The 8242-nt window shown below is 48.2% G+C and overlaps 1 long non-coding RNA gene across 4 annotated transcripts; it reads right to left on the bottom strand.

Annotated features, from left to right (window-relative positions):
- Positions 1 to 2080: 2080 nt before the first annotated feature.
- Positions 2081 to 5520, bottom strand: LOC125538362 (uncharacterized). Of its 4 annotated transcripts, none has more exons than XR_007296334.2 (3): positions 4607 to 5504; positions 3216 to 4275; positions 2081 to 3136 (listed from the first exon to the last, which is right to left on the bottom strand). It is a non-coding gene; the product is annotated as an uncharacterized LOC125538362 (long non-coding RNA). The 4 variants fall into 4 exon arrangements; XR_007296335.2 differs by having other exon boundaries at positions 2081 to 2645; XR_007296333.2 differs by having other exon boundaries at positions 3112 to 4275; positions 4607 to 4715; positions 4786 to 5502.
- Positions 5521 to 8242: the final 2722 nt, after the last annotated feature.

The raw sequence follows: 8242 nt of genomic DNA, 5'->3' as shown, positions 1-8242 counted from the left end.
AGCCTGCTGTGGCCACGGGGGGCCTTGGGTGATGGAGAGCCTGGTCCTGCATGTCCCCACGTGCTGGAGCAAGAGGATGGTCGCGACGTGCTGGAGCAGGGAGTGCCCGGGCAGCTTCTGGCGGGCGAGGGACTTCTTGGCAGCTCTGCTCTTGCCGTGCTGGCACCTGACGGAGCGGGTTCCGCCCAGGGGCCACGCGTCTTGGAGCCATGGCGTCTTCTTGAGGAGGAGGCGGCCGGGGCGCCGCCGGAGCCTCGTCGCCCACGCGGGGCGGGGTGCGGTGCAGCGGAGCGGACGGCGCGGAGGAGCCCCCTGCGGCGTGGACGAGTTCGGCGACGCGGTCGAGCCATTCTTCGTAGACGTCATCGACGGGACGGTAGGGCAGGAGCTCGTTTGCCGCTATGAGTGCTGCCCGAGCCTCCATGGGAGCGCGAAGCGCGCGGGACGAAGATCCAGCCGGGGCAAGTGAGGGAGTCGCGGTGCGGCCGTCTTGGCGCACGGATGGATGCTGAGACGATGCTTGCTGCTCGTCCCCCGCCGGGCCGGTGGCGGCGTTGACGGCGGGCGACGGGGAACGGCGAGGACGCCCGCCGACAGGGGCTGTCTGGGCGACGCGGGAAGCGAGGGCGGCCCGGCGCTCCGCGCGGGCCCGACGTGCGTCAGACATGGGCGTGATGGTCGGAGGAGAACGGAGCGGTGGAAGACCAACTCCGGCGCACCCCTACCTGGCGCGCCAAATGTTGGATTTCGGGTTCCGGCAGACCCTTGAGGTTCGAACACTGGGGTGCGCACGGAGATTTTGCCTCCTACCTTCCTGCGCCCCTTCGCCACGCTAGGATCAAAGCTACAAAAAGAACAACACAAGGGACACAGGGTTTATACTGGTTCGGGCCACCGTTGTGGTGTAATACCCTACTCCAGTGTGTGGTGTGGTGGATTGCCTCTTGGGCTAATGATAATGGACAGTACAAGGAAGAACAGCCTCGCGAGGGTCTGTTCTTGGCTGGGGCGATGAACTGCTGGGAGGAGTTCAGTCACCTTTCTCTCTCTCTCTCTCTCTCTCTCTCTCTACCACCTCTCTACTTGTCGAGCCCTTGGAGGAGACTGAGCCAAACCCCTTGCTACATGGGCGGCTGGTCCTATTTATAGTGGCCCTGGTCCTCTCCCCAAATATTGAGCGGGAAGGGAGCCAACAATGGTGGGCTAATTTGAAGGGGGACAGCAAGTATCAACTATCCTGACAAAAGTAGTCTTCGCCTGCGCAAAGCTCTGGTGATGACGCCGTTTTGGGCTCCAAGGTGACCTCCGTCTCGTAGTCCTCCTAGTCTTGGTCTCGTTGCATCGAAACGGCAACCTTTGCCTGATGCCTCGGTACTCCGCGGCTGCGCTTGCCCCCTTTGCACCAAAGAGGAAATGAGGACGCTGCGCGGGCTGGCACCCGCCTGGCGCCCTGAGTCGTCATGGCTTGCGTCATGGGCACCTCGCGAGGTACCCTGCCTTGATCTCTGCGCCTCCTCGTGAGCCAGCCTGACGAGGCCGTGCCTGAGGAAGCCCCGTGTCGTCCGCCCCGCGAGGCTTGGCCCCTCGCGAGGGTCTTGGGTTTGTGGTGAAGATGGGCCGTGCTGGGCCCCCCTTTGAGCCACACCGCAGGCCGCAGGCATGCAAGTCTGGGGACCCCCGTTCCCAGAACGCCGACAACAATGGATCGGTGATGGAGAATTATGCCGGATGCGATTCATCATGTAACAGTCATAACCTAGGGTGACACAGAACTAGCTCCAGTTCATCAATGTAATGTAGGCATGTATTCCGAATATAGTCATACGTGCTTATGAAAAAAAACTTGCATGACATCTTTTGTCCTACCCTCCCGTAGCAGCGGGGTCCTTACGGAAACTAAGGGATATTAAGACCTCCTTTTAATAGAGAATCGAAACAAAGCATTAGCACATAATGAATACATGAACTCAAACTACGGTCATCACCGGTAAGTATCCCGATTATTGTCACTTCGGGGTTAACGGATCATAACACATAATAGGTGACTATAGACTTGCAAGATAGGATCAAGAACACAATATTGATGAAAACATAATAGGTTCAGATCTGAAATCATGGCACTCGGGCCCTAGTGACAGGCATTAAGCATAACAAAGTCATAGCAACATCAATCTCAGAACATAGTGGACACTAGGGATCAAACCCTAACAAAACTAACTCGATTACATGATAGATCCCATCCAACCCATCACCGTCTAGCAAGCCTACGATGGAATTACTCAAGCACGGCGGTGAGCATCATGAAATTGGTGATGGAGGATGGTTGATGATGACGATGGCGACGGATTCCCCTCTCAGAAGCCCCGAACGGACTCCAAATCAGCCCTCCCGAGAGTTTTTAGGGCTTTGCGGCGGCTCCATATCGTAAAACGCGATGATTTCTTCTCTCTGATTTTTCTCTCCCCGAAACACAATATATGGAGTTGGATTCGGAGAGGCAACATGGGGCCCACGAGGTAGGGGGCGCGCCCCCCACCCTTGTGGAAAGGTGGTGGGCCCCCTGGCCTTCATCTTTTGCAGGTATTTTTCATATTTTCTGAAAAGTTGCTCCGTGAAGTTTAAGGTCATTCCAAGAACGTTTGTTCCTGCACATAAATAACGCTATGGTAATTCTGCTGAAAACAACGTCAGTCCGGGTTAGTTTCAATCAAATCATGCAAGTTAGAGTCCAAAATAAGGGTAAAAGTGTTTGGAAAAGTAGATACGTCGGAGACATATCAATATACATGAATCAAAGGTCAACAAAAAAGTGGTGCAACACTTAAAAATACAAGTGCTCGTCATTGTCGCCATGTGCTGCAACCAAAAATAGTAAAAAAACACCCCTGTGGTTCTCTAGGAAGTTGGAACAGCAACTTACTAATACCAATTCGGTAGCTACAGTGAGTTTATTCCTCTTGAAGCATCCATGTGGTTGGCTCATGTTGCCCAGCCTTATTTTTAGAAAATGGTGCTATGTTCTGAAATTAGTACCACATTCGGAAATGACATCTTGTGGACTCTTGGAGTACAATCCAAATCAAATCAAATTAATCCACAACAGCTTAGGCATTGAGAGACCAATAACAATTTTTATCTAAACACAACAATGACAGTGGAACAGGTTCAGTTAAACAAGTCTAAGAGATTTATTTTTTTGCAGGGAAACAACTCACCTTTCCAAGAAGCAACCATGTATTCCTTTCCTCCTTGAAGTCTTAGAACTACAGCCTCCACTTTGGCTATCAAGAGCAGCAGCAGCGCGTCTCCGGGACTTTTTTCCAGAAACTCATCTCTAACATGATTTACATTTTCACTCATGCCCACACATAGATTGACATGCTCAACACTAGTTAGTCTTGCTAATCTACAGTTTCTAGCAAACACGCGTTGAACCATTTTTCAGGACACTCAAGGAAAGCACCCAAATTTCCACGACTGAATCACAAATTCACAATCATCTAAGGAGCAGGTACATAAGTAAACCGATGCAATTTACAAAAACCATAATTAATCTTGGCTTGGCGCATCCTTTGCAGACTCAGTAGGACTGAAAATATCGTCCCTAGTCAATAATCTGAATAGTTGACTGCAAAACCTGTACAATCTGATGAGCATTGCAAATTTAAAGAGGTTCTAGAATAATTATTGAAGTGTTGAGAAGTGCCTAGTGCACATGAATAGAACCCCAATAGAACGCCAAAGGACCATCCCCAAAGCCAGAGAATCTTGTCTCCAGTCAATCCAAAGATTAGTCAAATAAGAGTTATTAACAGTTCTTCATGCACTCATGTAGTCATAAGTTCAGTTTTGGTTGCCTAATCTTGGAGCACACAACTGTCGGATGCAAGCTAAAACAAAGATGTGAAGAAAAAGACTGCTCCTTGTAATGTCATATTGTGTGATCCTTTTGCTTGCAAACTCAATCTATGGTGGTTAGGATAGACTGAGGATCTGAACCAAAGTTACAAGAGTGTTCTTTCCCATGTAAATAAGCGTTGGAGATTCTTTCCTGTTCCTATCTAACTTTGGATGCAAGAATCTGAATGTGTCATTGTAGAACTGCAATAATTGACTGGATGCAAACTTACACTTGATTGAGCACTTGAACTGTTGTTTTTTTGCAGGCAACGCCCAAGTTGTTGTTGTCGCTGCAGCTCAAGATCCACACCTTCCTGCTCTAGCTATCCGTAGGCTTCCTGATGCATGTTCGCGTGCTGCTGATCAGCTCCAAGGCTGTAATCACATAATTAAGCAATGCACATCTCAACTTGCCGGACAACATGAAGGACAAATATCAATATTTTAGTAGATAAATTTAAGACTTAGATGCTCTGAATTTCATCATTTGCGAGAAAAATGATATTGCAAGGTACATCATTTTATTGTACAATCAGCTCTCCAAAAGCACCTAAATTTCAGTGTACAATCAGAATTGCTAAGAACCATTTGCTACACAACTTACAGGTGTACCGAAAGATATTCATCAAGAGCTAGCTAAACCATTTCGTATATGAAGCGGAAATCAAGAATTACTGGCATTAAGGTAAACCGTCAATGCACATACCCAAAAATTTGAAGCGGCCAATTTGACTACGTTGGTCTGATGATCCTTCCATTAGTCTTCGTAGGAGCCAATTTGTTAAAAAGTAGTACAAGGCAATATAATTTGTTAACTGCGGCAGAAACAACCATTAGATTAGATTAGAACATGATTCTGAAAACAATTTGGAGCTGAAACCAAACCTTGCTGAGCCCTCCACTACCTCGCGTCCGCACATTCAAACGCACCATGCACGCAGCTCTCCTACGTCTGCTGAGTGTTGCCGGCGAGCTCCTGGGCGTCTCCAAGAGTGCGTGGTTGCTGGGGTGGAGAAGGGGAGCGAGGTTCGGTGATGTGGGCAACGATCGCTGGCTCGACTTGGTCTAAGGGCGAGCACGGGGCAGTCAGTGGGGGTGGCGACTCGGCGATGGGGCGGTCGGGCGGGCTCAGTGGCCGGGGCAGCGCCGCGCTGCAGCCCATTGAAGTGACCACCACTCCCTTCTCTCTCCCTCTGGCCTCTCATCTCCTTCTCGTCCTCTCTTTTCTCTCCCACTCATCTCTCTCATCTCTCGCCGGCGTGGGCCATGGCGCGTCCACCAGCCATTGTGCTCCAAGCTCGGGCCGTCTTCCTTCTAGATCCACCGCTTGCGCGTAATTTCCCACCGGATCCGGCCAGATCTGACAGGTCCTAGCCGACTGCGCCATCGCAAGGCCGCCGTCAAGCTCGGCGTCGTGGGCGACGCCCCAACCCTTCCTGCTCGCCCACCTCTCCTCCATGCCTCTTCATTTTCTCCTCCTTCGTCTCCTCGCGTGGCTCCCGCCTCCCCCGCAGCTTGATCCGGCGCCGGAGCACAGCGTCGCCTCCCCGATTTGCCTCCCCTCCCCATGGCCGCCCCCCTGCAAAAAAAGAAACATAAGGATGGCGCATTGAATACTCTCAAATGCAGGGGTGTTCCTACAAATAAATGTTTTCTCATATACCCACTTAAAATAGGACTGTGGGTTAATTTCGCAGAAACTGAGGGACTTTTTTGCAAAAAGGCCGATGACGGACGACCAGAAGCAATCACTGGTTTATTATTAGGTAAAGAAGTATGGTTGGAAACTAGTAATATCGTCTTGCTTTGTCCCATACTTTCTAGGTTGCTGATAATGAGACTCCCATAATTTTTCAATAGATGAGGTTCAAGTTGGATAACCAAGATGATGCAACCAGACAAGCTTGCACCCATGTTTTCAAGTCCGCTTTGCGACAGTATTGGTATAACTTGAGGAAAACTCACTTTGAAGGCAAGGCTAATAGTGAACTTGCCCAAACATCTCCAGTGGAAAATATATCGGATGAAGACTGGAGAGGCCTCGTTAAACACTGGTCTGATCCGAAGTATCAGGTACATTATATATATGTGATCAGATCACATGTTGAAGTCCTATTTACGCATGTGCCACACAAATCTATCTTCTTGTAGGTGAACTATTCAAAGAACAAGGCCAACCGTATGAAAGTGAAATTCCAACAGACGACAGGATCTCGTAGCTATATTGCACACTGCGAGGCTCTTGTAATTAGCTGTTGTTTCACTCTTTTTGCTGTACCATATTATCAGATCTATATTGACTTGTTCCAAATGCAGAGGAAAGCCCGCAAGGACCAAAAAGTACCTGAACCAAATGCTGTGGAAATCTTCAAGGACTGTCACACTAGCAAGACGAAGGGCTTGACTACACCAGTCAAAGCCGCTGTTGTAAGTCCTTAATCCTCATGCCTTTTAACTACTACTTACTCTGACTCGTGCCTTGAACTGCATGGTTTGCACCCAATGTCTATTACTCTTTTAAATTTTATACACAATTGTCTTAGCATATATTGCACCTTACAAGGTTTAAAAGAGAGGAGTGATGTTCCTTTGGTCTTGACCTGTAATCTAGTTCCGTGCTGGACTTGCCCACACAATGTTACAATTGCTTGTTTGTCTATTCTTAGTTGTTTTGTGATATGAATGATGTCATACTATGCTTACCGTATTATAAACTTTGTCTCTTTATCCTTAGCTGTCAATACAATGTGAAGAAATAGACAATACATTAGCCATGGTACATGGTCATATGTTTGGAACATGGTTTTATTATGTACTTTGCAGTAAAATACAACTAATATTTTACATGGGTTCACCAGAATAAGTTCTGTATATAGACCAAAGCTATTTTTTGGTTTTGCTGCCTCCTTAATATCTTTAGTTCTGGTACTACTAATGTAAAAACTCAACTTTTCAGCAAGCTATGGAAAAAAATGGTGGAACCGCCACCTTCTGAAGGTGGTGATGCAACTATAACCGCAATGTCAGCTCTTGATGCAGTGGGTCAGTACCTGTCCACTAACAGTGCCAAAAGCACGTTCCTGCGTAATACTGGGTTGGTTGTTAAGGCAATCTCGTCCAAACTGCCTTGTGATCAAGATATGCAAGCTCAAAACAATGTTATATCTGCGCTCCAGACACAAGTCCATTCCCTAACAGAGACCCTTCGTGAAACAAGGACATACATTGTTCGATGTCGTCAAGATATGCATGGTTTTGAAACCAGACTATCAGACATTTGCTATGTTGTTCAGGAGCCTAGGAGAAATGAAGGAGAAGGTTATATATGGTGCTCCATCGGAGAATACAACATGAAAACGTAACAGTCAGGTCAAATGAATTGAGCTTCTGAACTTCTGGTGGTGCATTTATCTGCCATACTATTAACTTTTATGCCAACCTTCCTTTTGTTTTATAGTTGTAATTTGTTTTGTTGCGATACAAAATTTGTTCTTAACGTGCAGCCACCGGCTGAAGAAAACAGCAAGCCATTTTTTATAGTGTAGGGTGTTCCCTATATTTGCACTGGTGGTGATCTTTGATGCCCAGTGGATGTAATATGTGCAATTGCCTTAATAGCCTAGCATTAGTTTCGGGCTTATTTATTTCCTACTCTTCTTTTTCCCTGGTCTGCTAGTGGCCGCAACAACCATGGGCCATATACGGACCATGGTAACCTTGACCCTGCTACGGGCTATAGGATCCATGGGCCTCCTATGGGTCGTAGGATCCATGGGCCTCCTACGGGCAGTCGATAAATGGGCCTCCAACAGGGCCATAGAATCGGTGGGCCTCTGGCCATCGGATAAATGGGTCAACATGGGCCGTAAACGGGCATAATTGGTATCGGCCCAGCACGGTAACGGGCCGTTAACAGGTCAGAGGACAACAAAGGCTTAATTTTGTCATAGGCATAACAGGTCATTAATGAGCCAGAATATAGGATGGGCTGGATATGGCGCAACGGGTTAACAAGCCAGAAACGGGTTGACTCTTTCCAGAGGCCGAATTTGGCCAATTAGGGGAATAGGCGAGTAACAGGTCGGAAGTAACCGAGGGCCGGAAAGGAGCCCAAGAACGTATGGGCAGTCAGTAGGCCGAAAGCAAACACGTGCTGGAAACGGCCCATGTGAATCATGGGCCGTTAACGGGTACAAAGAAATTTACTGTTCTTTATGGGTTAGAGCCACCATGGGCCTCTAAAGGGCTTAAAGATACGAAGGCCTCATATGGGCCGAAAGTGAAATGGGCTGGTGTTACATTCAACGGCCCACATGACATTGTTGGGCCGATTTCAGGTAGG

Source organism: Triticum urartu, chromosome 2A (assembly GCF_056163025.1).
Source record: "Triticum urartu cultivar PI428250 chromosome 2A, HENAU_Tu73, whole genome shotgun sequence".
Classification (NCBI taxonomy): domain Eukaryota; kingdom Viridiplantae; phylum Streptophyta; class Magnoliopsida; order Poales; family Poaceae; genus Triticum; species Triticum urartu.
Note: the sequence above shows the minus strand (reverse complement) of the source record. Positions and strands in the feature narration are given on the sequence as shown.